Source organism: Mirounga leonina, unplaced genomic scaffold (assembly GCF_011800145.1).
Source record: "Mirounga leonina isolate KUSES-001 unplaced genomic scaffold, KU_Mleo_1.0 Mir_104, whole genome shotgun sequence".
Lineage (NCBI taxonomy): Eukaryota > Metazoa > Chordata > Mammalia > Carnivora > Phocidae > Mirounga > Mirounga leonina.
Window position 1 is genome coordinate 22,955,488 of NW_023270231.1, and position 25,181 is coordinate 22,980,668.

Genomic DNA, 25,181 nt, shown 5'->3' on the forward strand with positions numbered 1-25,181 from the left:
CTTCTGGAGATGTCCAGAGTTCTTGCTCTATGAAGCTCTCTCCTTTCTAGCGACTTGCCCTGAAAACTAGCTGCTTTGGCCTCCTTTAACGACCAGATCCATCTCTTTGATTCAGGCAACAGCTGAGTTCTGCCTGGATTCTCCATGGTTTGATGACTTTGGGCAGTAAGTTAGGATAATGGGACCTTGTCTGTTTCTTGTCTTTGAGGATTGTTGTCTATCATTTTTTGATGTGCAGTGTGTTGACAACAAGTTTTTTAAAAATCTGTATTTATAAATTTTCCTTTTTTTAAAAAAAGCAATTTTTCAAACAGGGCATACATTAAGTTCTGTTACTTCATCTTGCCTGGAAACTGTCATTCATATTAAAAACTATAATCTATAAGGGATAGAATTTTGTAAATGGTGCCATAGATATCAAAATGTTTCTTCTCTATGGATATCCAGTGGATCCAGCATAGTTATTGAGAAAGAAAAAAAGATAGCCTTTCCTTACTGCACTGAAGGATTATCTTAGTCATAAATCAAGTAACTGTATATGAGTGGGCTTTTCCTGGACTGTGTTTTGTGCCATTGGTCTACTTCTATATCCTTAGCTAATATCATCATCTGAATTTCTGTGACTTTATAAAAAAAAAAAAAAATCTTTTTTTTTTTTTTTTTTTATAATCTTGTTTAAAATACCTATTCTTCTACCTCAGTATTCAGCCTTAAGGCTCTTCAGGCCGATTTAATTTTCACACAAATTTTAGCATTGGCTAATGAATGTTGCATACAGGAGTTAATTTGGGAAAAATACTATCTTCGGAGTATTGAGCCTTTCAGTTCATAATCATAGTATATTCCTAAATTTACTAAAATGTTCTTTAATTTCTGATAATATTCAGTATAGAATGCTTAAATATTTTTGTTAGTATTACTTCTGGATATTTGATTTTTTGATATTTTATAAATGGTATCTTAAAATTTTTATTTGCCATTTATTTGTTGTCATAAATGGCAATGTTTTGTGCATTTTGTATACAGCAGCCTTGTTAAATATAGATATTAAGTCTAAAAATGTATCTATGGATACCTTTATCTTCTATGTACAAAAGTTACTGAGGATAATAATATTGTTTTTCTTTTCTTTTTTATATCCCAGCACTTATGTGTTGTGTACTTGTCTCTTCTCATTATACTGGCCAGGACCTTCAATTTATAGTTGAATAGAAGTGATGATATTGTGAATTTTCTGAATAATTCCCAGTCTCATAGATAAACCTTTCTTTTTTCTTTCTTTTCTTTTTTTTGTCATTTGCCGTAGACTTTTTTCTTGTTTCAAATTTTTATTTAAATTCTAGTTAACATGTAGTGTAATATTGTTTTCAGGAGTAGAATTAGTGATTCATCACTTAAATATAACACCCAGTGCTCAACACAACAAATGCCCTCCTTAATATCCATCACCCATTTAGCCCATCCCCTCAATAGTTGTTCTCTATAGTTAAGTGTCTTTGTGGTTTGTGACCCCTGTCTTTTTTTCCTCTTTCCCTATGTTCATCTTTTTTGTTTCTTAAATTCCACGTATGAGCGAAGTCATATGGTATTAGTCTTTATCTGACTGACTTATTTTTCTTAGCATAATACATAATTTCACTAGATCCAGCTATGTTGCTGCAAATAGCAACATTTCATTCTTTTTTTATGGATGAATAATATTCCATTTTATATATATACCACATCTTCTTGATCCATTCTTCAGTGGATGGACATTTGGGCTCTTTCCATAATTTTGCTATTGTTGATAGTGCTGCTATAAACACCGGGGTGCATGTACCCCTTTGAACTAGTATTTTTGTATCCTTTGGGTAAATACCTAGTAGTGAATTTCTGAGTCATAGGGTAGTTCTCTATGGCAAGGAAGAAGTCAAACTTTCACTATTCACATACAACATGATACTCTATGTAGAAAACCCAAAAGTCTCCACCAACAAAACTACTAGAACTGATACAAAAATTCAGCAAAATTGCAGGTTATAAAATCAACATACAGAAATCTGTTGCATTTCTTTACATCAATAATGAAGCAGCAGAAAGAGAAATCAAGGAACCAATTCCACTTACAATTGAACCAAAAACCATGAGATACCTAGGAATAAACCTAACCAAAGAGGTAAAAGATCTGTACTCTAAAAACTATAGAGCACTTATAAAAGAAATTGAAGAGGACACAAAGAAATGGAAACAACATTCCATGCTCATGGCCTGGAAGAACAAATATTGTTAAAATGTCTATACTACCCAAAGCAATCTACACATTTAATGCAATCCTTGTCAAAATACCACTGGCATTTTTCACAGAGTGAAAACAAGCAATCCTAAAATTTGTATGGAATTTGTATAGAATCATTTGTAAAGACACCAAATAGCCAAAGCAATCTTGAAAAAGAAAAACAAAGCTGGAGGCATCACAATTCCAGACTTCAAGCTATACTACAAAGCTGTAGTGATCAAGGCAGTATGACAAAAACAGAGACACATAGATCAATGGCACAGAACAGAAAACCCAGAAATGAACCCCAGACTATTTGCTCAATTAGTCTTTGACAAAGCAGGAAGGAATATGCAATGGAAAAGACAGTCTCTTCAACAAATGGTGTTGGGAAAACTGGAAAGCCATGCAGAATGAAGAATGAAATTGGAAATCCTCTTTGACCTCGACCATAGCAGCTCCTTACTAGACATGTTTCTGGAGGCAAGGGAAACAAAAACAAAAATGAACTATTCGGACTTCATCAAGATAAAAACTTCTGCACAGCGAAGGAAGTAATCAACAAAACTAAAAGGCAGCCTACTGAATGGAAGAAGATATTTGCAAATGATATATCTGATAAAGGGTTAGTATCCAAAATCTATAAAGAACTTATCAAACTCAATGCCCCCAAAACAACTAATCCAGTTAAGGAGACATAAATAGACATTTTTCCAAAGAAGATATCCAGATGGCCAACAGACACATAGAAAGATGTTCAACTGTCACTCATCATCAGGGAAATACAAATCAAAACCACAATGAGATACAACGTCACACCTGTCAGAATGGCTAAAATTAAGAAAACAGGAAACAACGGATGTTGGGGAGAATGGTGGAGAAAGGGGAACCCTCCTGCACTGTTTGTGGAAATGCAAACTGGTGCAGCTACTCTGGAAAACAATATAGAGGGTCCTTAAAAAATTAAATGGATAAAGTTTTCAATGAATCACCATTAATTATTAGCTGTGGATTTTAAAATCATCTTTATCAAGTTAAGTAATTCCTATTTCTAATTTACTAAGTTTTTTTTTTATTATAAAAGGATCTTGGATTTTATCAAATATATTCATGCGTCTCTTAAAATGATTTTTTTTTTTAAATTCTGTTAAGCTGGTAAATTACATTGCTTGATTTTTGATTTGATAAACTGAACTTGTATTTCTGGAATTATACCTTTATGATCATGATATATTATGGTTTGTATATGCCACTCAAATAGATTTGCTAATGTTTCATTTACCATTATCACATCCCTGCTCATAAGGAATACCATTAATTATTAGTCTTTCTTTTCTACATTTATATTTAAAGTTATAAATTTATTTAAGGCAATAATTTGTTATGGGTTCAAATTGTCTCCCCAAAATTAATATGTTGAAGTCCTAATCCTTAGTATAAAATGTGATCTTATAAAAATAGAGATATTGCATATGTAATTAGTTAAGATGAAGTTATACTGGAGTGGAGTGGGCCCCTAAATCAGTATGACTAATGTTATTTGGATGCAGATACACACACACGGAGAATGCCATGTGAAGATAAGGGCAGATAATAGGGTGATGCAGCCAAATCCAAGGAATGCCAAGATTGTCAGAAAGTCATTGGAAGCTTAGATAGAAATATGGAACAGATTTCTCCCTCATAGTTCTCATGAGAGAATAACATTGCCAACACCTTGATCTTGTTGTCTGATAGCCTCCAAAACTGTGAGACTATAAAATTCTATTGTTGAAGTGCCTTAGTTTATGACACTTTTTTTTAAAGGAGCCCAAGCAAGCTAATATAGATCTCATTTGAAAATTTTTATCTTTGTTTTCAGTAGTTTTAAATATGATATGCCTAGGTGTTATTTTCTTTGTATTTTTCTTATTTTTTGTTTGCAAGCTTTTGAAATATTTCATGAGTTTTGGAACTGACGGCATTCATAGTTTTGAAACTATGCTGCAAATGCTCTTTTGATTTTCAGAGGTGTTCTGCTAGTATGATAGCTTTCCACACTGCATAGTTTTAGAATTTGTAAATACTTCTAAAGAAAAACTGGCTGGATTCTGAAGCTCATTAATGATTCAATTTTATCTCTCCAGCCTTAGAAGACCACCAAAAGTTCCCCTAGTTTTTCTGTCCCCCATCAGTAGGCCTCTACCCAGGCAAAGCCCAGATTTTTAGTCTCTTACTCTGCATTCACAATTGACAAGTTACATGGAGAAATTGTATCGAGGAAGGATTAGCTTGTCTCTTTGGTTCTCTTCCCTTGAAAACTTGTCTTATCTGGCCTTCATTGTTTTAGCAGCACTATCCTTTAGCAAGGTGAATGATTTAAGCTTGTGTTCTCCATTTTCTTGGTGGGAGTATTGGTCTGTCACCATCTTCTTTAATTGCTTTTCTGGTTATAAACATAATACATATTTTTTATAAAAATTGAGAAAAAGAAATAAGCCCTCACTCATCCCTTTTCCTATCAACCTTAGATAATCATTATTACTATTTTAGTGTGTTCCCTTCCAGATCTATTTTTTGGAGGTGGTTTACCCAGTACAGAAATACACACACACCCCCCATACATACTTAAGCCCAACCACTAAGATACCACTGGGGCCTTATGAACTTCAAAACCTAGAAATAAATACACATTAATGGATAAGGGGAGAGATTATACATACCAAAAGATCCTCATTCAATCATATTACTTTACTCTCCTGAGTGAAAAAATTTAAGAAAGAATGGGTCAATTTAGGAGGCTAGTCAGCAGTGGAAGCAGAGAAAAGTGAGCATTGTAGTAACCAGCTCTAATCTATCTAATTTCCTTTGCTCTGATCTTTTGTTCTATATGCAAACTTGAAAAAAATAAAATTGTTTTCCTGTGTGGAACTGCCTATAGGGAGAGATTATGCTGCTAAATTAGTTCTTTTTGTAAATCAATATCTGGCATTCTGTTTTTGTGCATCTGTTTTTTAAAATTAGTTTATATGAATCTACATTAGAGAGCGATCTACTTTCCTGAATTGATATAACTTGCATCTGTCTCAGAAGTACTGAGCTAATAAAATGGTGGGGATTTGTCTGAGTAGCTATTTGCTTTTCTCAGGCAACACCCACTTTCTCCACAGATGCCTTTCAACTCAAATAGCAGTACTCACTTAGTAAATAAGTAGCTTATTTATTTTACATAATTGAGATTATTTTGTATATACAATTTTATAATCTATTATCTGTTATTCTTAGAAGGTTTTTCCAACTCATTAAATCTCTCTAGAATGAAAATATCATTAGAGCAGGGATTTTTCCGTCTTGTTCATCGCTAACATAGAGGATGATGCATGGTAGATACTCAGCAAATATTGGGAGAATAAGTCAATAAATGAACTATTATTTTCTACTCAATTAGTAGTATTGAGTACCATATTGCCAGCAGGAGTCCTAGCTCTTTTAACCAATTCTCTGTCATTGGTCATTTAATTAATTTCCAAATGTTTTACTTTCTTTAAGTTAAAGAAAATATAATTTATTGTTGCATTTTGTTTGTAACACAAATGCCTAATATCCCATTAGGAGAAAATATAGAATTTTGATAATGTTGAATATGGAGGAGCCAAGCAAATCCCAAGGATTTGTTGGCTAATCATTTGTCCTTCCAGAAATTTGCTATTAGTCATTAGAAATAGAATTTTCCTAACATTTCTGCAGCTGTTTCAGATTGGAAGTGGTGCTGTTCCACTAAAGTCTGGCTCTGTAAAAGCCTATTTCATCCCCCTCCCCCCCCAGTTTTATTGAGAAATAATTAATATACATCACTGTATAGGTTTAAGACATACAACATGATAGTTTGATTTACATACTTTGTGAGATGATTACCACAGTAGGTTCAGTTAACATCCATTTTCTCATAAAAAGTAAAAAGAAAAAAAAATTTCTGCTTATGATGAGAACTCCTAGGATTTACTCTCCCAGTGACTTTTCTATATATCATGCAGCAGTGTTAACTGCAGCCATCATGTTGTACATTACATCCCATTTTACTTTCACCAACAATGCACTGATGAGTGAATTTGTAGATACATGGTTGGGCACATTTTATTATTATTTAGTTCAAGTTCCTAAATTAGTGGTTATGTATTACGTATTAAATTTTTGGAATTGCTGAATTGTGAAAGCAACCTTTACAACGTTTATTTATATACCAAAATACTGAGGTGGCAGTCTACTTAAACAGCAAATTGAAATTGAAATTTTCTTTAAATAAGAGGTATTCTAAGGAGGATAAAAAAGTAATATTCTGGTACATTCAGATCCCTTTACTGAAATTGGACCAAGCTAAAATATTAGGCAGTCTAACTTCAGGGCTGGTAAAGGGTCCGGGCTCTAGACTACCCTTTCATGGACTCTGCCTTGTCATATGATGTTAACTACCAATCATAGATGACACTGATGGAATGTCTTAAGAAGTTGAATGTGACAGCTTTGTCAGGTAGAGGTCCCAGTGACAAACAGAAAGCTAGACATAACCAAAGCTCTGAGGAACTTCCAGTTTGATGCCTCACTGATAAAATATTTTATCAAGACAGCTTCCCAACCAGGCTGATCTTCTTGACCTGGTTTTCCCTGTCTTTGTCTATCAGCATATTCATTTGACAGTATGCTAATGTAGTGGCAGAAAGTGAAGACAGATTTTCACTCTGTATCTACATTGAAAATCTTCATGTTTTGGTAGTGCTTTACTTGGTATGGTTTGTTAGATAGCCTGAGTTTTCTTCAGGAAAATTGTCTGCTTATAATGATAGTACTGACTTAGGAAGCCTGGTTTCCTGTGTGAGTATTACCAGGACAGACATTAGCATGATTTACTTTTAATTTCCTGCCTCAAAGTCCTTGGAAAACATTTGTAGTTAGTGGGCTGGAAGCATGGAATTTTATAGTAGTTTTATGATATATAATATATATTAGTTTCATGGTATATATAAGTTTAGCTCTCAGGTCTTTCCAAATGCTATGGTGATTCATATTATCTCAGTTATGTCTCTTTTTTTAAAAAAAAATTTAAGTTCAATTTAATTAACATATAGTATTAATTTCAGAGGTAGAATTTAGTGATGCATCAGTTGCATATAACACTCAGTGCTCATTATATCAAATGGCCTCTTTAATGCCCATCACCCATTTACCCCATCCCCCCCACCTCCCCTCCTGCAACCCCCAGTTTGTTTCCTATAGTTAAGAGTCTCTTATGGTTTGTCTCCTTCTCTGATTTTGTCTTCAGATGTGTCTCTTGTTCAAAATGTAAAGTTCCTCTTCATTTATATTTTATATGGAATGATTTCTCTTGTTATACAAAGATGTTTTTTAATATGAGAACTATATATCCTCTGACTGATGCTGTGTGTTACACCTGAATAGATTTGAGCTTAAAGGTCATACCATATGCTAGCAGGGCTGGCCTCCTAGGTATCATTCACATTTATCCCATTCTTCTGGGTGCAACCACTTACTAATTAATGCCATTTTGAGCAAACTGGCAGCATAAATCTAGATTCCAGACTCAGTCTGGCCCCATAACAGCTTGTCTAGACTTGCAGTTTTTTTTCCTTGTTCTCCTCTCCCCAGCTTTTCTACTTTTCAGCCCCCATCAACATAATCCCAAGTTGCTGACTGAAGCATTGAGTAGTGAGATATTATGGTCCACTAGCAACAACATTACAAGTCTATATTTCTTGGGTAGCTTTTCTCCATTTTCACTCATTTGATATTTATTGAGCATCTACAATTTGTCAGGTACTGTACTCTGCTGATAAGAGACTGAAGAGGCAATTTCCTCCTCTATGGCTCTTTTAATGTGGGAATAAAAATAACTATATTAAAAATAAATTATCATAAATTCAGTGTGCAGGAAGTGCTATGAAAAAGTTCAAGTAATGGGATGAAAAAATGAGGTAGAATATGGCTTCCTTATACAGGGTGGTCAGGAAAGGCTTCTCAGAGAAGGTGACATTTGATTGAAGACCTGGATGATGAACAGAGATAGCCATGTGAATCCCTGGAGGATGAGTGTTTCAGATAGCAAGCACAACGACCTTCAGATGAGAACTGTCAGCCTGGCCTGTAGAGTGGGCAGAAGGAAGGCCACTGTGATGGAGAACACAGAGGCAAGAGGAGATACAGGGAGATCAGGTGGGAGGGTGGTACTCTAGGTCAGGTGAGATGCAATAGAGGGTCTGGAGTAAGGATGGAAAGGTGGAGTTAGAGAAGAGTGTTTGAAGGTAGAACTAACAGTAAATACTAATGAATTGGAGATGGAGAAAAGGAAGGGAAAAGAGGTCTTGGGAATAAGTCCCATGTATTTGAACTCAGCAAGAGGGAGAATTTTGCCATTTAACTAAAATAAGAATGGTTTGGAATTAGACCAAGGGAAAAGACAGAACTAAATGGGCAAAAATAATATGCTTGGGACATGTAAAATTAAGGTATCTAACAAATATCCAATTATGATATGTATAGAAGCATTTGTGTGTGTGTGTGAGAGAGAGAGCTGTGGCAAAGTATCCTTAAAGATAATTTTTTAAAAGTACTTCAAAAATGATTTGAGCAAAAATAATATTTGCAATATTTTTGGAATAAATGTTTAGCATGCTAATACAAGTATTTTTGGGGGAGGGCTTTTAGTCTTGATATAATTTCAAACAAAAGAAAATTTGCCAGAGTAGGACAAATGATATTCATACACCATTTTTCCAGAATCACAGATTGTTAGTATTTTGCCGCATTTACTTTATCATGCAATGCCTATTATCTATTTATCCATCTATCTATTCACACAAACACATACACACACATATGATGTATGTATATCAGATACAACATACATTTTTACCACACCATTTGAAAGTAAATTTCAGACATCATTCCCCTTTATTCCTAAATCCTGTAGTGTATTTCGCAGAACAAGAATATTCTCTTATATAAATAACAGAACAATTATTGAAATCAGGAAATTAAAGTTGATAAATTGCTATCCTATAATTCCCAGTCCATATTCAAATTTTTCCAATTTTTCTGACAATTCCTTTATAGCTCATTTTTCCCCGTAGGTCCAGGATCTAGTCCAGAATCACACATTGCATTTGATTGTCCTGTCTCTCTTTTCTCATTTAGTCTGGAACCGTTCCTCAGCCTTTCTTTATGTTTCTTTATCTTGACTTTTTTGCAGACTACAGGAAACTACATTGTAGAATTAAATACAATATGAATTTAATTTTTCCTCATAATTAGATTCAGGTTGTCCATTTTCAGCAACAAAAGTACAGAAATGATATGTCCTTCTCAGTGTATCATATCAAGGATGGTACTAGTCTATTCAATTATTGGTGATTTTAATTTTTGTTTCTTGGTTCCAATTAAACCTCCACCCACTGGTTTTAGTATTCATTGATTTTTTTTTGCTATTTCTTGAATAGCGATCATAGCGATCATAGTTGCAAAATTGTGATTTTCTACCTCTAGTGTTTCTACTACATTTATGAAGTCAGTTGTCTTCCGAAAGAGCTTTCCCTTCCTCCCTCTTTACTTATGTATGCAATTATTTATTTATTCATTTACTTACTTATATCACTATCATTTTACTGATTCTTATTTTTTTCAATGAGATTTATTTTTTTAAAGATTTTATTTATTTATTTGACAGAGACACAGCAAGAGAGGGAACACAAGCAGGGGGCGTGTGAGAGGGAGAAGCAGGCTTTCTGCCAAGCAGGGAGCCAGATGTGGGGCTCGATCCCAGGACCCTGGGATCGTGACCTAAGCTGAAGGCAGATGTTTAACAATTGAGCCACCCAGGTGCCCCTTCAATGAATTTTAATCTATTATTCTCATCATTTACTTGGTTCTATATATTGCCTTCAGTCAGGTTCCTCTGTCATTTGGCATGTGTCAGTCTTTTCAACTGCTTCTAGACTTTCTTGAAACAAGCTACTTTTCACCTTATATCTTTCCTGCCCCAGTCTTGAAGTCAGCCATTTCTTCAAGGAGTCCTGGTTCCTTTTAGTGGGGAATGGTATTTAGAAACCATTAACAAACCAAGGCTCTTTGTGTCTCACCAAGGCAAATACTTTGAAGAATATTTGGAAGTCCTACTTCACAGCTACTTATTTTTAATATCAATGACCAGTAGGCATAAGCTGGTAATATTTTTAATTCACTACTATAAGGTAAAAGGCAGGACTTATTTCTAAGATTTAAAAAATCTTTGATTTTGTATTTTTAAGATCAAATTCAGGGCTATGTGTCTTTGAAGCTTTGTGTACCTTTTGACATTAAGAGATATCAACCCTGCTAATGGATGGAAGAATAAAGGCTTTAGTGCAAATAAGAGTTGGTCCATGTAGTCTAAAAGAGAGTTCTACTTTGCCTAGCATTAGGGGGTAAGGATTGCTGCTGATATAGTTGAGAATAGCAGAAAGTTGATGTTTCCAAGGCAATAGCACAAAATGTGATCTCTAATATCTGTATTTTCTACACAGAAGTATGTAAGCAAAATAATAAGGCTGGAAAAGAAATGTGCCTAGGTTAATTTCTACATATGCCATCCAGTAGTCTTGCCTCTTTAAAGATGCTTGATGATTATCCCAAAGGATTAGTTCCTATTAACCTCACAGAGACATTCATTTTGTTTTGATGCAATACACAATGCTGGATGGGGCAAAAAAGAATTCAGTAGAACATAACTGTAATGTTTCACATTGATGAAATTTTATATGAGTTAGTTTAGCAAATATTTAGAGTGTTTTACATACAAAACTTCTAATCAAACTAATACAGTAAGTACATACTTTAAGCCCCAGATCATTTCATCCCTTCCAACTGCTCCAAGCACATAGAAAGTATATAAAAATGGCTTTTAAGAGTAAAAAATTCATAGTCATACAAAAAATAAGGAAAGCATATCCATATATAAAAACCATAAAAGAAATGGAGAGTAGTGAATAAGGCTTAGCACGGTGGCCAAAAGCTGGTGGAGACTTCCTTGGGTTCATTTGCTATGGGGTATCAGGGAATAAAAGCACCCCAGCATAAGGTGGGGAGCTGTAGCCAGGCTTACTGCTATAATTTCAGTCAGCTCCCCTTCTTTCCTGAAAGGGGATGATGATAGCTGCTATTAATCATGCCTGAGCCTATGGCTTATATCAGGCTGCATTCCCAGGAAATTAGGAGGACACAGATATAACCTCTAAACTAGGAACTGAGCTAAGACTCTGCTGGTTTATTGATTTGCAGTATCTCCATGTAACTAAAGGAGCTCCACAAAGCCAACATGTGACCTTGTTTTGTATTAGAACACCAGAAAACTGGGACAACCTGAAGAGGATGGTTGTAAAACTAAGATGCAGGAAACATTGAGCAAAGAAAGAGTGAGGAGGAAAACAAGTGAAGGGTGAAGGAGATGAGAGAGAGAAATTAAAACATCAACTTAAAATTAGCTTGCAACCAAAATTCCCACAAATGAATACTACAAGAGAACTAAGTGAAGAAAATCAGCAGTTAAAAGATGGAATAAGTTAAGATGAAACTAAAATAACAAAAAATTAAAAACAATCGTATTTAGGATCTTGAAGATATAATTGATGGGAGAACTTCCTTTATTTATAAGAAGTTACCATAGGGGTGCCTGGGTTGGCTCAGTTGTTAAGCGTCTGCCTTTGGCTCAGGTCATGATCCCAGGTCCTGGGTTCGAGCCCTGTGTCGGGCTCCCTGCTTAGTGAGGAGGTCTATTTCTCCCTCTCACTTTGCCCCTTCCCCTGCTTGTGCTCTCTGTCTCTCTCAAATAAATAAATAAAATCTGAAAAAAAAGGAGTTATGATAAACAATGGCAGAAAAACACAATTTCCATCCTCAAGGAGTTTATGATAAAGATTCTGTCTATGGATAGATGATAGATATGGATATAGTACCTTTATCATCATAAGCAATGAGTGAATATATATATACATATATATATAATATAACTTATATAATACATCTGACTTTATTGACTATTACATATATAATACATACATACTTTGCCCAGTCAAAATACATACACATTTTAGAATGCATTATAATGTATATTATTATTATCTGTGACATTTGCAGTGATTTTTATAAAAAGATGGAAAAGTTCTTTCTGACATATAGCATTATTTCTATTGGAAGATATTATTTGAATTCCATTTTAACTTATAGCACCTAAGTTCTGTCTCCAGTGACTTCTTTCTTTTAATATGCATTTGAGATTGGTCTATGTTGTTGCATATATTTGTATATTCCTTTACATTGCAGAGTAGCTTTCACTGTATGAATATACCAAGTTTTATCTATAAATCAGTTTGAGGACATTTGGTTTCCAGTTTTTTGGAGACTATGAATATAGTCACTATAAACATGCCCATAAACATTTTAGGATAAATACATATTATTATTTCATTTGGATAAATACCTAGGGGTGAGATTCCTGAATTACATGTAAAAAGTATGTTTAGTTTTATAAAAAAACAGTCACACTGTTATCCAAAGTGGCTACACTCTTTTGCCTTCCCATTTGGAACATATTAAAGCTCTAGTTGTGAACACTTGATATTGCCATTTTTTAAAATTTTTGTTTTTTAATTGTAGACATTCGTACAGATGTGCAATAGTATCTTGTTGTAGTCTTAAATCTCCTTTGCCTAATGATTACTGATGCAGAGCAAATTTTCATGTACTTATTTAGCATCTATAGATCTTGTTTTGTAAAATATTTGAAAGTTTTTTTAAAATCATGGATATAAGTTCTTTGTTAGATATCTGTTTTGCAAATATTTTCTATCTGTGGTATGTCTTTACATCTTCCAAGGCAGTATGTTACACAAAGAAAAACATTTTAATTTTGATGAAGTCTAGTTAATGACTTATAAAATTTTGTATTGTTAAAATAGTTTTATATTAGTTTCAGGTGTACAATATAGTGATTCAACAATTGTATACATTACTCAGTGCTCATCATGATGAATCTACTCTTTTTCCCCATCACCTATTTCACCCATTCCTCAAGCCACCTCCCCTCAGGTAACCATCAGTTTGTTCTCTATAGTTGAGTGTCTGTTTTCTCATTTGTCTCTTTTTTTTCTTGGCTCATTTGTTTCTTAAATTCCACATACTAGTTAAGTCTTATATTTATCTTTCTGTGACTGACTTATTTCACTTAACGTTATACTCTCTAGATCCATCCATGTTGCAGCAAATGGCAAGATTTCAAACCTTTTTTTAAGATTATTTATTTGAGAGAGAGAGCATGCACAGGGGCAGGGAGGGGCAGTGGAGAGGGAGAAATTTAAGCAGATTCTGTGCTGAGTGTGGAACCTGATGTAGGGCTCGATCTCATGATCCTGAGATCATGACCTGAGCCAAAACCAAGAGTTGGATGCCCAACCAACTGTGCCACCCAGGCGCCTCAACATTTCAAACCTTTTTATGGTTGATTAATATTCTATTGTGTGTGTGTATACACACCACATCTTCAGTATCCATTCATCCATTCATCTATTGAGCGACATTTGGGTTGCTTCCCTAATTTGGCTACAGAAATGCAACAGATTTCTGTATATTGATTTTGTATCTTGTGACCTTACTAAATTCATTTATCAGTTCCACTAGTTTTTTGGTGGAGTTTTTAGGGTTTTCCATATATGGTATCATGACATCTGCAAATAATGAAAGTTTTACTTCTTCCTTACTAATTTGGATGTCTTTTGTTTCTTTTTCTTATCCGAGTGCCGTGGTTAGGACTTCTATGTAGTATTATGTTAAATAAAAGTGGTGAGAGTGGACGTCCTTGTCTTGTTCCTGATCTTAGGGAAAAAGCTCTGTTTTTCTTCATTGAGTTTGATGTTCACTGTTGGTTTTTTCATATATGGCCTTTATTATGTTGAGGTATGTTCCATCTAACCCTAATTTGTTGAGGGTTTTTACCATGAATCTATGTTGTATTTTGTCAAATGCTTTCTCTGCATCTGTTGAAATGATCATATGATTTTTATCCTTAGTTTTGCTAATGTGATGTGTCATGTTGACTGATTTGCAAATATTGAACCACTCTTGCATAACAGGAATAAATCCCATATGATCATAGTGAATGATGTTTTTAATGTATTGTTGGATTTGGTTTGCTAATATTTTGTTGAGGATTATTGCCTCTATGTTCATCAGAGATAAACATCTCTTTTTTGCAGTGTCTTTATCTGGTTTTAGTATCAAGGTAATTCTGGTCTCATATAATGAATTTGGAACCTTTACTTCATCTTCTATTTTTTAGAATAGTTTGAGAAGAATAGCTGTGAACTTTTCATTAAATGTTTTCAAAGAACCAGCTCCTGATTGGTAGAATTCACCTGTGAAAATTTCTGGTCCTGGACTTTAGTTTTGTTGTTGTTGTTGTTTGTTTTGTTTTTTATTTTTAGAAACACAGTACAATAATTAATCTTATTTGTTCAAGGGCTCCTATTGCAAGCATTAAACCAAGCATGGGCATTGATTCTGTGAACCCAGATTAATATATTTGGGAAGATAAAAACAAACTGTGATCCATGTATATGGATGAAAAACTAAAGGCTCATGGTTAATCACATTATAGTTTTAAATTTCTATAGCCTAGAAGCCAGAAGTCACAGGTCTTTTAGGTCTTTCTGGATGTCTGATAAGGTATTTGTACTTTTCTTGAGCTGAGGAATCTTATCATCCTTTAGCTTCTGATTGATAACACTGGTTAATCTCTGAGCATTCAGGATACATGAGAGGCTCAGGAACACTTCATTCTTAATGCCATACATTCCCTTCACTATTGTTGCCACTGGATGTATCCTGGATAGATTTTTAAGCATGGATTCAATGAGATCAGCCACACTTAATCCAATAGCCCCGTTGGTATATCCCTTTAGCTTGATGACTTCATAGGCACTTTCAGCTACCATCTTATTCACTTCTTTCCAGTTTTCACTGTCATTGTCAGTTCTCATTTCTGGATTAATTTCCTGGAGAGAAATGCCTGCCACATTCACTCCACTCCACACAGCCACATGTGAGTCTCCATGTTCTCCCAAAATGCATCCATGGCAGTTGAATAAATGCCATGTTTTTCAGCCATAAGATAGTGAAATCTAGCAGAATCCAGATTACAACCATTTCCAATCACAGGATGCTTGTGTAGGCCACATAGTTTCCAGGTAACATATATAAGAATATCCACTGGGTTGGAAACCACAAATTATGATACAATCAGGACTATACTTGACTATCTGAGGAATAATGAATTTGAAGAAATGAACATTCCTCTGCACCAGATTGAGATGGCTCTCTCCCTCCTGCTGGTGGACTTCCACAGTTACCACCAAAATCTTAGAATTGGCAGTCACAGAATAATCTTTATCTGCCACAATTGTAGGTGTCTGAAGAAATAAGTTCCCATGTTGCAGATCCATCATTTCTCCTTTGAAATTATTTTCCAAAACATCCACAAGGGTAAGTTCATCTGCCAGAGACTTTCCCAGAATGCTGATGGCACATGCCATACCAACTTGTCCAACACCCATTACAGTGATCTTATTGTTTGGATTGGTTGCTTCTTCTGCAACTGGTGCACTCAGTTTTTCCTTAAGAGTTGCCATTATGGCCAGGAGAGAAACGGCTGTAAGAGTCATGGGAAGAAGACAATGTCAGCTGTGTGTGTCTCCTCCAGTGCAGGATCTGCCTACTGGGGGAGTTTTTTTTTTTTTTATTACAGATTCAATTTCATTGCTATTAATCAGTCTGTTCAAATTTTCTATTTCTTCCTGCTTCAGTTTTGGTAGGTGATATGTTTTTAGGAATTTATCCATTTCTTCTAGGTTGTCCAATTTGTTGGCTTTGTAATTTTTTCATATCCTCTTATGATCTTCTGTATTTCTGTGGTGCCTGTTATATCTCTTTCATTCCTAATTTTATTTGGACCCTCTCTCTCTCTTTTTTTTTGAATGAGTCCGGCTAAAGGTTTATCAATTTTCAAAGAACCAGCTCCTGATTTCATTGATTTGTTCTATTGGTTTTTTTTTTTTTCAGTTTCTATTTTGTTTTTGCTCTACTCTTTTTATTTTCTTCCTTCTACTGGTTTTGGATTTTGTTTGTGTTCTTCTTTTTCTAGCTCTTTAGGTGTAAGGTTAGGTTTTTTTATTTTAGATTTTTTTGTTTTTGTTTTTGAGGTAGGCCTATAAAGCCATAAACTTTCTCTTAGAATAACTTTTGCTGCATCCCAAGATTTTGGATTGTCATGTTTTCATTTTCATTTGTTTCCAGTATTTTTAATTTCCTCTTTGATTTCTTGGTTTACCCACATTGTGTGGTAGCATGTTATTTTTTTAATAGTAATGACCAGCTTTTCCAAAAAATAAATAAAATTGCAATGCTTTAACTACATTAGCTAAGAAAAAAAGAGAGTATACTCAAAAACCAAAGTGAGAAATGGAAGAGAAAAACAATACAACACATAACCACAGAAATACATAATGTGATAACAGATTACTGTAGCCAATTACATACTAACAAATCAGATAACTTAATTAACATCTATGTATTTATGCTCTTTCCAGATTTTTTCTTGTGGTTAATTTCCAGCATTTGGGTTGGAAAAGATGCACAGTGTGACTTCAATCTTTTTGAATTTGTTGAGACTGTTTTGTGGCTTAATATGTGATCTATTCTGGAGATGGTTCCATGTGCACTTGAGAAGAACGTGTATTATTTCAGGATGAATTATTTTGAATATGTCTGCTAAATCCATCCTTCCAATATGTCATTCAAAGCCATTGTTTCCTTTGTGATTTTTCTGTTTGGATGATCTATTCATTGATATAAGTAGGGTGTTAAAATCACCTATTATCATTCTATTATTATTGACTACTTCATGTATGTTATAAGCTGCTTTATGTATTTGGGTACTCCCATGTTGGATGCATAAATATTTACAACGTTTGTATCTTGTTAGATTATTTCTTTTATGATAATGTGGTGTTCTTTTTTTCTTGTTACTGTCTTTGTTTTAAAGTCTATTTTGTCTGATATAAGTATTGCTACCCTGGCTTTCTTTTCACTTCCATTTGCATAATAAATGCTTTTTCACCCCTTCACTTTCAATCTGTATGTGTCTTTAGATATGGAATGTGTCTCTTGTGGAAAGAATATAAATGTATCTTTTTTATTTAATCCATTCCATCACCCTGTGTATTTGATTGGAGCATTTAGTCCATTTACATTCAAAGTAATTATTGATAGGTATGTACATATAGCCATTTTGTTACTTGTTTTATGGTTTTTGTAGTTCTACTCTTTTCCTTTCTTGCTCTCTTCTCTCATGATTTGCTAGCTTTCTTTAGTGATATACTTGGATTCCTTCCTCTTTATTGTTTGTCTGTTAGTGGTTTTTGATTTGTGGTTACCATTGGGTTTGGATATAACATCTTATACGTATAGCAGTCTATATTAAGTTGATGGTCACTTAAGTTTGAATCCATTCTTTACTTCTCTCACCTCCATGTTTTAGGTATATAGGGTTATACTTTACATCCTTTTATTTTGCGAATCCTTTTACTGATTTTTATAGATATACTTGATTTTACTGCTTTTGTGCTTCTAATTTTCTTACTCCTTCTTATGGTCTTTCCTTTCCACTCAAGTCCCCTTTAACATTTCTTGTAGGGCTGGTTTACTGGTCATGAATTACCTTAGCTTTTGTTTGTCTGGGAAACCTCCCCCCCCCCCACCCCATTCTGAAAGATAGCTTTGCTCAATAGAGTATTCTTGGCTGCAGATTTTTTCTTTCAGCACTTTGAATATGTCATGCCACTCTCTTCTGGCCTGCAAAATTTCTGCTAAAAAATAAGCTGATAGCCTTATGGGGTTTCCCTTGTATGTAACTGTTTTCTTTCCTTTTGCTGCTTTTAATTTCTCTCTTTATCACTACTTTTTGCCATTTTAATTACTGTGTGTCTTTGTGTGGACCTCCTTGAGTTGATTTTCTTGAGGGCTCTCTCTGCCTCCTGGATCTGGGTATATTTCCTTCCCCAGATTATGGAAGTTTTCAGCTATTATTTCTTCAAGGACATTCTGTTCCCTTTATCTCATTTCTCCTTCTAGGATCCTTATAATGTGAATGTTATTATGCTTAATGGTGTCGCTGTATTCCCTTAGTCTATTTTCATATTTCATTATTTTTTGTCTCTCCTATTTAGTTTGCCTTTGATTACTCTGCTCTCCAGGTAATTGATGTGTTCTTGTGCTTCCATTAATCTTCTATACATTGCATCTAGTGTCCATCGACTGATGAATGCATCTAGTGTATTTTTAATTTCATTTATTGAGTTCTTCATTTCTGTTTCCTTTTTTATGTTTCCTGTCCCTTTGTTAAGGGTCTCACTGAAGTCCTCCACTTTTTTCTCAAATCCAGTGAGTATCTTTATGATGATTACTTTATATTCTCTATCAGGCATGTTACTTATATCCATTTCATTTAGGTCTCTTGCTGTGATTTTTGTCCTTTTTTTTTTTTTATCATTTGGGACATACTGCTCTGAATCTTCATTTTGTCTCCCTCTGTGACTGTTTCTGTGTGTTATGGAAGTAAGGTATGTCTCCTGAACTTGAACATAGTGGCCTTATGAAGAAGAGATCCTGTAGTGACCTGCAGTGTAATGTCCCCTGTTCACCAGAACCTGGCACTTCAGGGGTGTTTCCTGTGTGTGTGTTGTGTGCACCCTGCTCTTGTGGCTGAGCTGCTTTTGCCTTCAGTCCAGTTATCTGTGATGGCTCTCTTTGCCTATTGTGGGCAGAGTTTGGTCCCCTATTAGTGGGCAGTCTTGGACCACCTGGGCTTAAGTTCAGTCAGACCAGGCATGTGCCAATGATGCAATAGCATCAAACAGCATGAAACTTCACAGGTGGGGCATGCAGTGCCAGTAATTTCTGCACTGGCAGGAGGGGATCTCTAGCTGCCAAGGACCTAGGCAGGCCAGGTGAGATCTAGGCAGATCTGAAGAACCCCCAGGATTGGGAAGCAGGGTGTAGCAATGTTTTGTCCAGTGTGCTGTAGGAGGTAACCTGGAGCTAAGGCCTGGCTGGAACAGCCATGTCTGCTGAACGAGATGGTGTGACTCACACTGTTAGCAAGTTAGGTGGTAAGTGTGCTGTGGTGGTTCCCACAGGTGTCCCTGTGTCTAGGCTGGGAAGTAGGGGAGGGAAGTGGCCCATACCAACCCTTTTTGCTGCAGAAGTCTCCCAATGACCCTTGCCCCTCCAGCACACACTCTGACATTAGTAAACAAATCTCCCTCCCATATACCATAGGTATTTTTCAAAACTGCTGCTTCTGTGATGTATCTCTGTGGGGCTGTTTGTTGTGTTGTCTCTTGAAGGGTGGGAATTCAGTTTCCCTTCCCCTCCCAGGTTTCCTAGAAGCGTACTGATTTTTTAAATTCCAGCTTTTAAGCCCCACTGATTGTAAGAACTCAAAAATTTGGCCTCTCTGGTTTTCAAAGCCAAATGTTATAGGGATTCATCTTCCTCATTCCGGCTCCCTGTGCCTGGAGTTTCAGGTGTGAGGATCTGTTTCTCTCCCTTTTCCATGCCTACAAAGTGCCTCTCTCTTGAGGACATTCCTGCTGGTCTGTTTAGCTCCTGACCTGGTCTCTACCCTTCCTACCCTCTTTGATGTGGACTCTTGTCTATATTTAGCTGTGAAGAGTCTGTTCTATCAGTCTTTGGACCATTTTCTGGGTTATTGACACTGATGTGTCTGTTATCTAGTTGTATCCATGGGACAAGGTGCGGTTAGGGTCCTCTGACTCCACCATCTTCACTGGAATGCCTCTATACTTTCTATAAAGTACCTAAATTAAGAGATTAAGAATGGACTTAACTCAAAGCTTCAGAGTGTTTTCAACCAAAATAGAGAACAAGAAAGAGCAATACCATTGAAATAAAGCCATTAGACTCTACATTATTTGAAGACAATAATCTGTTATTTAGCTTTAGAAACAATCATCCAGCTAATACTTCTACAAACACTGGCAGTCAACATTGAATTAAATTAAACATAGATTTCAGTTTAATTGTTTTACATTTGTTACAGAATTGAATAAAAATAGTATTGCATAAAAATAGCATTGTGTAAAAATAAAATTATAATTTATTTAACAAGCTTAGATAATATTAATGTGGCTCCAAAAATACACATTATAGTTTTAAAATCTGACAAAAGGAATAAGTAAAAATGTGTTACATTCCCCCTCTTATATAGAGTGGGGAAATAATCAAAAGGAGATTATGATGCAAAGTCTATTTTTTTACCCTAATAATTTTTGATATATAGAATTTTTTGAGAAATATTAATGTAATGAAAAGAATTAAAAATAGAATATATGCCTTCCTAATCATGGGAGTAAATTAGAAGAGGAATAACAAAATTCTACATGGAGAATATACACAGTAAAAACAATAAATCATACAAGACATAGCAAATAAAACAAAAAAAAGACAAGACATATAAATTATAATAAAAGTAAATGCCATTAGTTCCATAGTAGCCAAAGGAAAAATTAAACTAGGTGTAACTGAGAAGAAACTGTTAAAATGAGATTAAATTAAAAAAAAAGGAATGAAAATGATTTGTTAGGAAAAATCAAACATTAAAATATGGTGAGTTGCAACACTGTTTTCAGACAAATTTGAATTTTAAGCAGAAATCATTAAACAGTTCAAAGACCATAATGTTACATTGACAAATGGCACATTTGATAACTAATGCATTCTCATTGACTATTTCCACATATACTGAAAGTGACTGGAAGGAAATAAGCCAAATTAAACAGCAATTATCTTAAGGAGATATGATCATAGACAATTTGCACTTTGATGATACATACTGTTCTGGATTCATGCCCATAAATATTTAGAAAGGAAAGAAGTTAATGAAAGAAAGAAAAAACCTTCTGCAAAATAAAATAAATTTAACTGGTTTTTAACCTTTTTTCTTTGTTCTTAACATATCATATATCCATATCTCTGTCTTTGCCTAACTATCCCCTTTTAAAATTGCTTCTCTGTTTTCTAACACATTTTTTCTTTTTTTTTTTTAAATTTTTTAAAGATTTTATTTATTTATTTGAGAGAGAGAATGGGGGAGAGAGAGAGAGAGCACATGAGAGGGGGGAGGGTCAGAGGGAGAAGCAGACTCCCTGCTGAGCAGGAAGCCCGATGTGGGACTCGATCCCGGGACTCCAGGATCATGACCTGAGCCAAAGGCAGTCGCTTAACCAACTGAGCCACCCAGGCACCCTAACACATTTTTTCTTTCTAGTTTTCCTCCCCCATCTGTGGTTGTGTCTTCTCTGGATTTTCTTTGTTCCAAAGTTTTCTCTCCTTGCTGTTATGTCCTTCCTTTTAATCATGTGGATTTAATTACTGCCTTTCCCTGGGAAGTTTTTATTACCTCTCTACCATGCTTCTCCCTTTGCAACTACTTGGTGGGCACCTCTACCTGAACATCTTGGTGACACCAAAAACTCAGTACAGTATGTCTAAAACTGAAGTAATTTAGTGTCATTCATCAGTAATCAAATAAGTATCCACCTTAGCCTTTAAAGGCTAAAAATTTAATGGATCCTTCTAAAATTTGGCCCTCTTTCTTATTCTCTTTTTGGTAAAAGCACTATCAACCTCTGAAATATCTAGGCTCAACATCTCTGTTTTGCTTTAGTTAGTTAGTAGGTAGTTAGTTGGTTACTTTACTCTTCTCCCTCTCATGCTTTTCAAATCCAAATAGTGGCCTCAAGTTATATTTTCATTTTTCTACCTGGTCTTCATCTCTACTGGCTACTCTCTATTCATGTTTCACAAGCTTCACCTGTACTTTTGAAATAGCCTCCTAAATTATCTTATCACAAATCTCTGCACTTTTGATTCATCTTACAATCTATTATAGCCCATTCAATCTGCTAAAGTATACAACTCTTGGATTCACCCTCACATTTCCATGCTTAGCACAAGTGCAGGTATATTGTGGAAGTGACTTACTATCAATTAAACATTTCCTAATTCTTTCCAGCAAGAAGTTTTCTTTCCCTTCTAAGAAATCCTATAGCCCTACCTTCCTAGCATTTATTATTTATACTTAATATTATAGTCATTTATGAACAGCATTTATTGCACATTTGGTATTTTTAAAGCTCAATAATGTGATATATTTCCAGCATGGGATCTTTTTTTAAGTACAATAAGAATTATAATTATCTCCTTATAGTTCAGCTTAAGAGAAAATTTGTTTACAAGCAAGTGCTAAAATACTGAGAGAAGTTCCATTATTTTTGTTGACTCTGGCTAAATGTTCTAGCAAAGTGAACTACCAAAGACCCTTATTCAGTTTACTTTTTTTTTTTTTTAACATCTCACTTCTAAAGTAAAGCTGGCTACAGAATCTTGGCTTTAAGAAATAGCCTAGTGCAATCTTTACAACTGTAGGAGAATAACAATTGTCCCTCTTGCCACAAAGTATACTTAAAAGAAATTAAGTATACTTAAATATAATAACATGGTATTAGAACTGATTTTTATAGCAATGACATCAGATGATACAGTAATAATTAGGAGGAACAAAATGTATTTTGTATCACAGACAACTGATACAATTTTTGACTAGTTGGTTGATTAAACTCTTCTAACTTCTTAGTTTCACCTCAGTGCCCTTCTCAATTTTGAACAGTACAATACAGTATACTTTTATTTGAAGAACCCATTCAGATTGCTTAAATTTCCTTGGGATTGATTTTGCAGCCTCTAAGTACAGGTAGTAGTTGGTTCTGTGTGCACACACAAAAAAACTTGAATTGATTTAAAATGAACTAGGTCAATGTAGATCAATTTAGGCCACAGCAACCCATGAAGAGATGCAAATTAGGATTCTCCTACTGAGACTGAAAATAGATTCCATCAAGTCTTCTCTGAGCAAATTCTGAAAATGTACCTTAAAAGGGACAGCTGTAAAAATTCCAAGATTACTGTAGCAATTTGAATAAGAGAACATGGAAGAAAGGACAGGAAATAAAAAGATATTTTGATAAAAGAATTTCCCAATTTGTAGCCTAGTGTTTTAATTTTCAGTTTAGTCGGTTAGAAGGATGATGCCAGTGAAAGAAAAAAGTAAAAGAGCAATCTACTAATGACTTTATACCAACTGCACTTGTCAATCATATTTTCTCCTGCAAAAGTGATAAAGGGCAGTGTTCAGTTTCAAATATAATGGAAAACACTGTACCCCAATGCGTGCATTTACTCTCTTCAATGTGTAAAAAACCAAAAAGTAATAGCTAATTCATAAAGCCATTGCACCAAGAACTGGAGCTGACTTTATTTGAGGGTCACATTGCTACCACATACTGATTATTTCACTGATGTCATGAGATCAGAATATACAAAATGGAAATGAATTTACAATTTCTTTTGGTGCATTTACCTGAAGCACAATGAGCTGTTCTCTGTAATTTATTACCAGAGCGAAGTGGAATCCCCATTCTGAAAATCCCAGGCATAAGATACTTGACTTTGAATCTCTACTGTTTACCTTCAGAACTTTTTGATAATAAGGTGCTCATTAAGAGCAAATTCATTGACAGACATGTTTTTAGTTTGGGTGAAACTAGAGATGACCCCGTATAAGGATCTTAGCTCTGGCTCTGCCACTAACTATCTGGGTTGTAACACAGCCTGCAGCCCCTCAGCACTTTAATTTCCTCATCTCAGACTCTCATTGGAGCCTCTCTTACCTTGTCTGAACTCTCTGAGACTTGGTTTCCTCATCTGAGTTATTCGTCATAGTCAGCCTGTTTAGTTCTTTCACAACTTCACTTTATAAAAACCAAGACTCATTTTTAATTCCATAAAGCAATAAAGGCCAATATTATAAAACATAAACACCTTAAGCAGTGTGATTTGACTTCAGAACAAAAAATATTACCAGGGCTAAACTAAAAAAGGACATTACTAAATGGTAGGGGTGGAAATCAATTCACTAAGAATAAAAAACAGTCCTAAAAATGGATGGGGCTAAAACATGTACTTATGAATACATGAAGCAAATAATGGAAGTGAAGAGAGAAATAGACAAATCCATACTTTGAATTTGAAGTATCTATAATACTTACACAGTTAAACAATTCTTTCTCAGCAAGTAATATAACAATTAGGCAGAAAATCAGTAAGGATATCAGAGCCTGAAACATTATCAACTAACTTTATGTAATAAACATTATAGAACGTTCCAACTAACAACAGCAGAATATAAATTATTTTCATGTATACATAGAACATTCACCAAGATAGACAATATTCTAAGCCATAAATCAAATCATAACATATTTAATAAAAATCATAGAAAGTTTATTCTAAGATTGTAAAAAAAAAAAAAAAACCCTTAAATTAGAAAACAGTAACAGGTATCTGGAAAATCTCCAAATATTTGGGTTATTTAGGAGTGTGTACATTAATTCCATGAGAAAAGAAGTCATATGAAAAGTAGAAAATGTTTTAAATTGAAAGAAAACAAAAATTTTAAATGTTAAATGCAGTTAAAGAATGTAAAATGTAAAATACAGTTAAAGCAATGTTTAAAGGGAAATGTATAACATTAAATGTTTATATTAGAAAACAAAATATCTCAAATTGGTGATCTAAGCTTCCACTTTAAGAAATGGTAAAGGAAGGCAAATTAAACTTCAAGTAGAAGAAAGTATAATAAATCTAAGTGCAGGGGCGCCTGGGTGGCTCAGTTGGTTAAGCGACTGCCTTCGGCTCAGGTCATGATCCTGGAGTC

General features: G+C 34.6%; 1 protein-coding gene and 1 pseudogene across 1 annotated transcript in view; one reads left to right on the forward strand and one right to left on the reverse strand.

The window, feature by feature from the left end:
- Positions 1–25,181, forward strand: part of TMEM232 (transmembrane protein 232) — a 244,369-nt gene that overhangs the window by 179,855 nt on the left and 39,333 nt on the right. The window lies entirely within an intron of this gene.
- Positions 14,959–15,957, reverse strand: LOC118017627 (annotated as a pseudogene).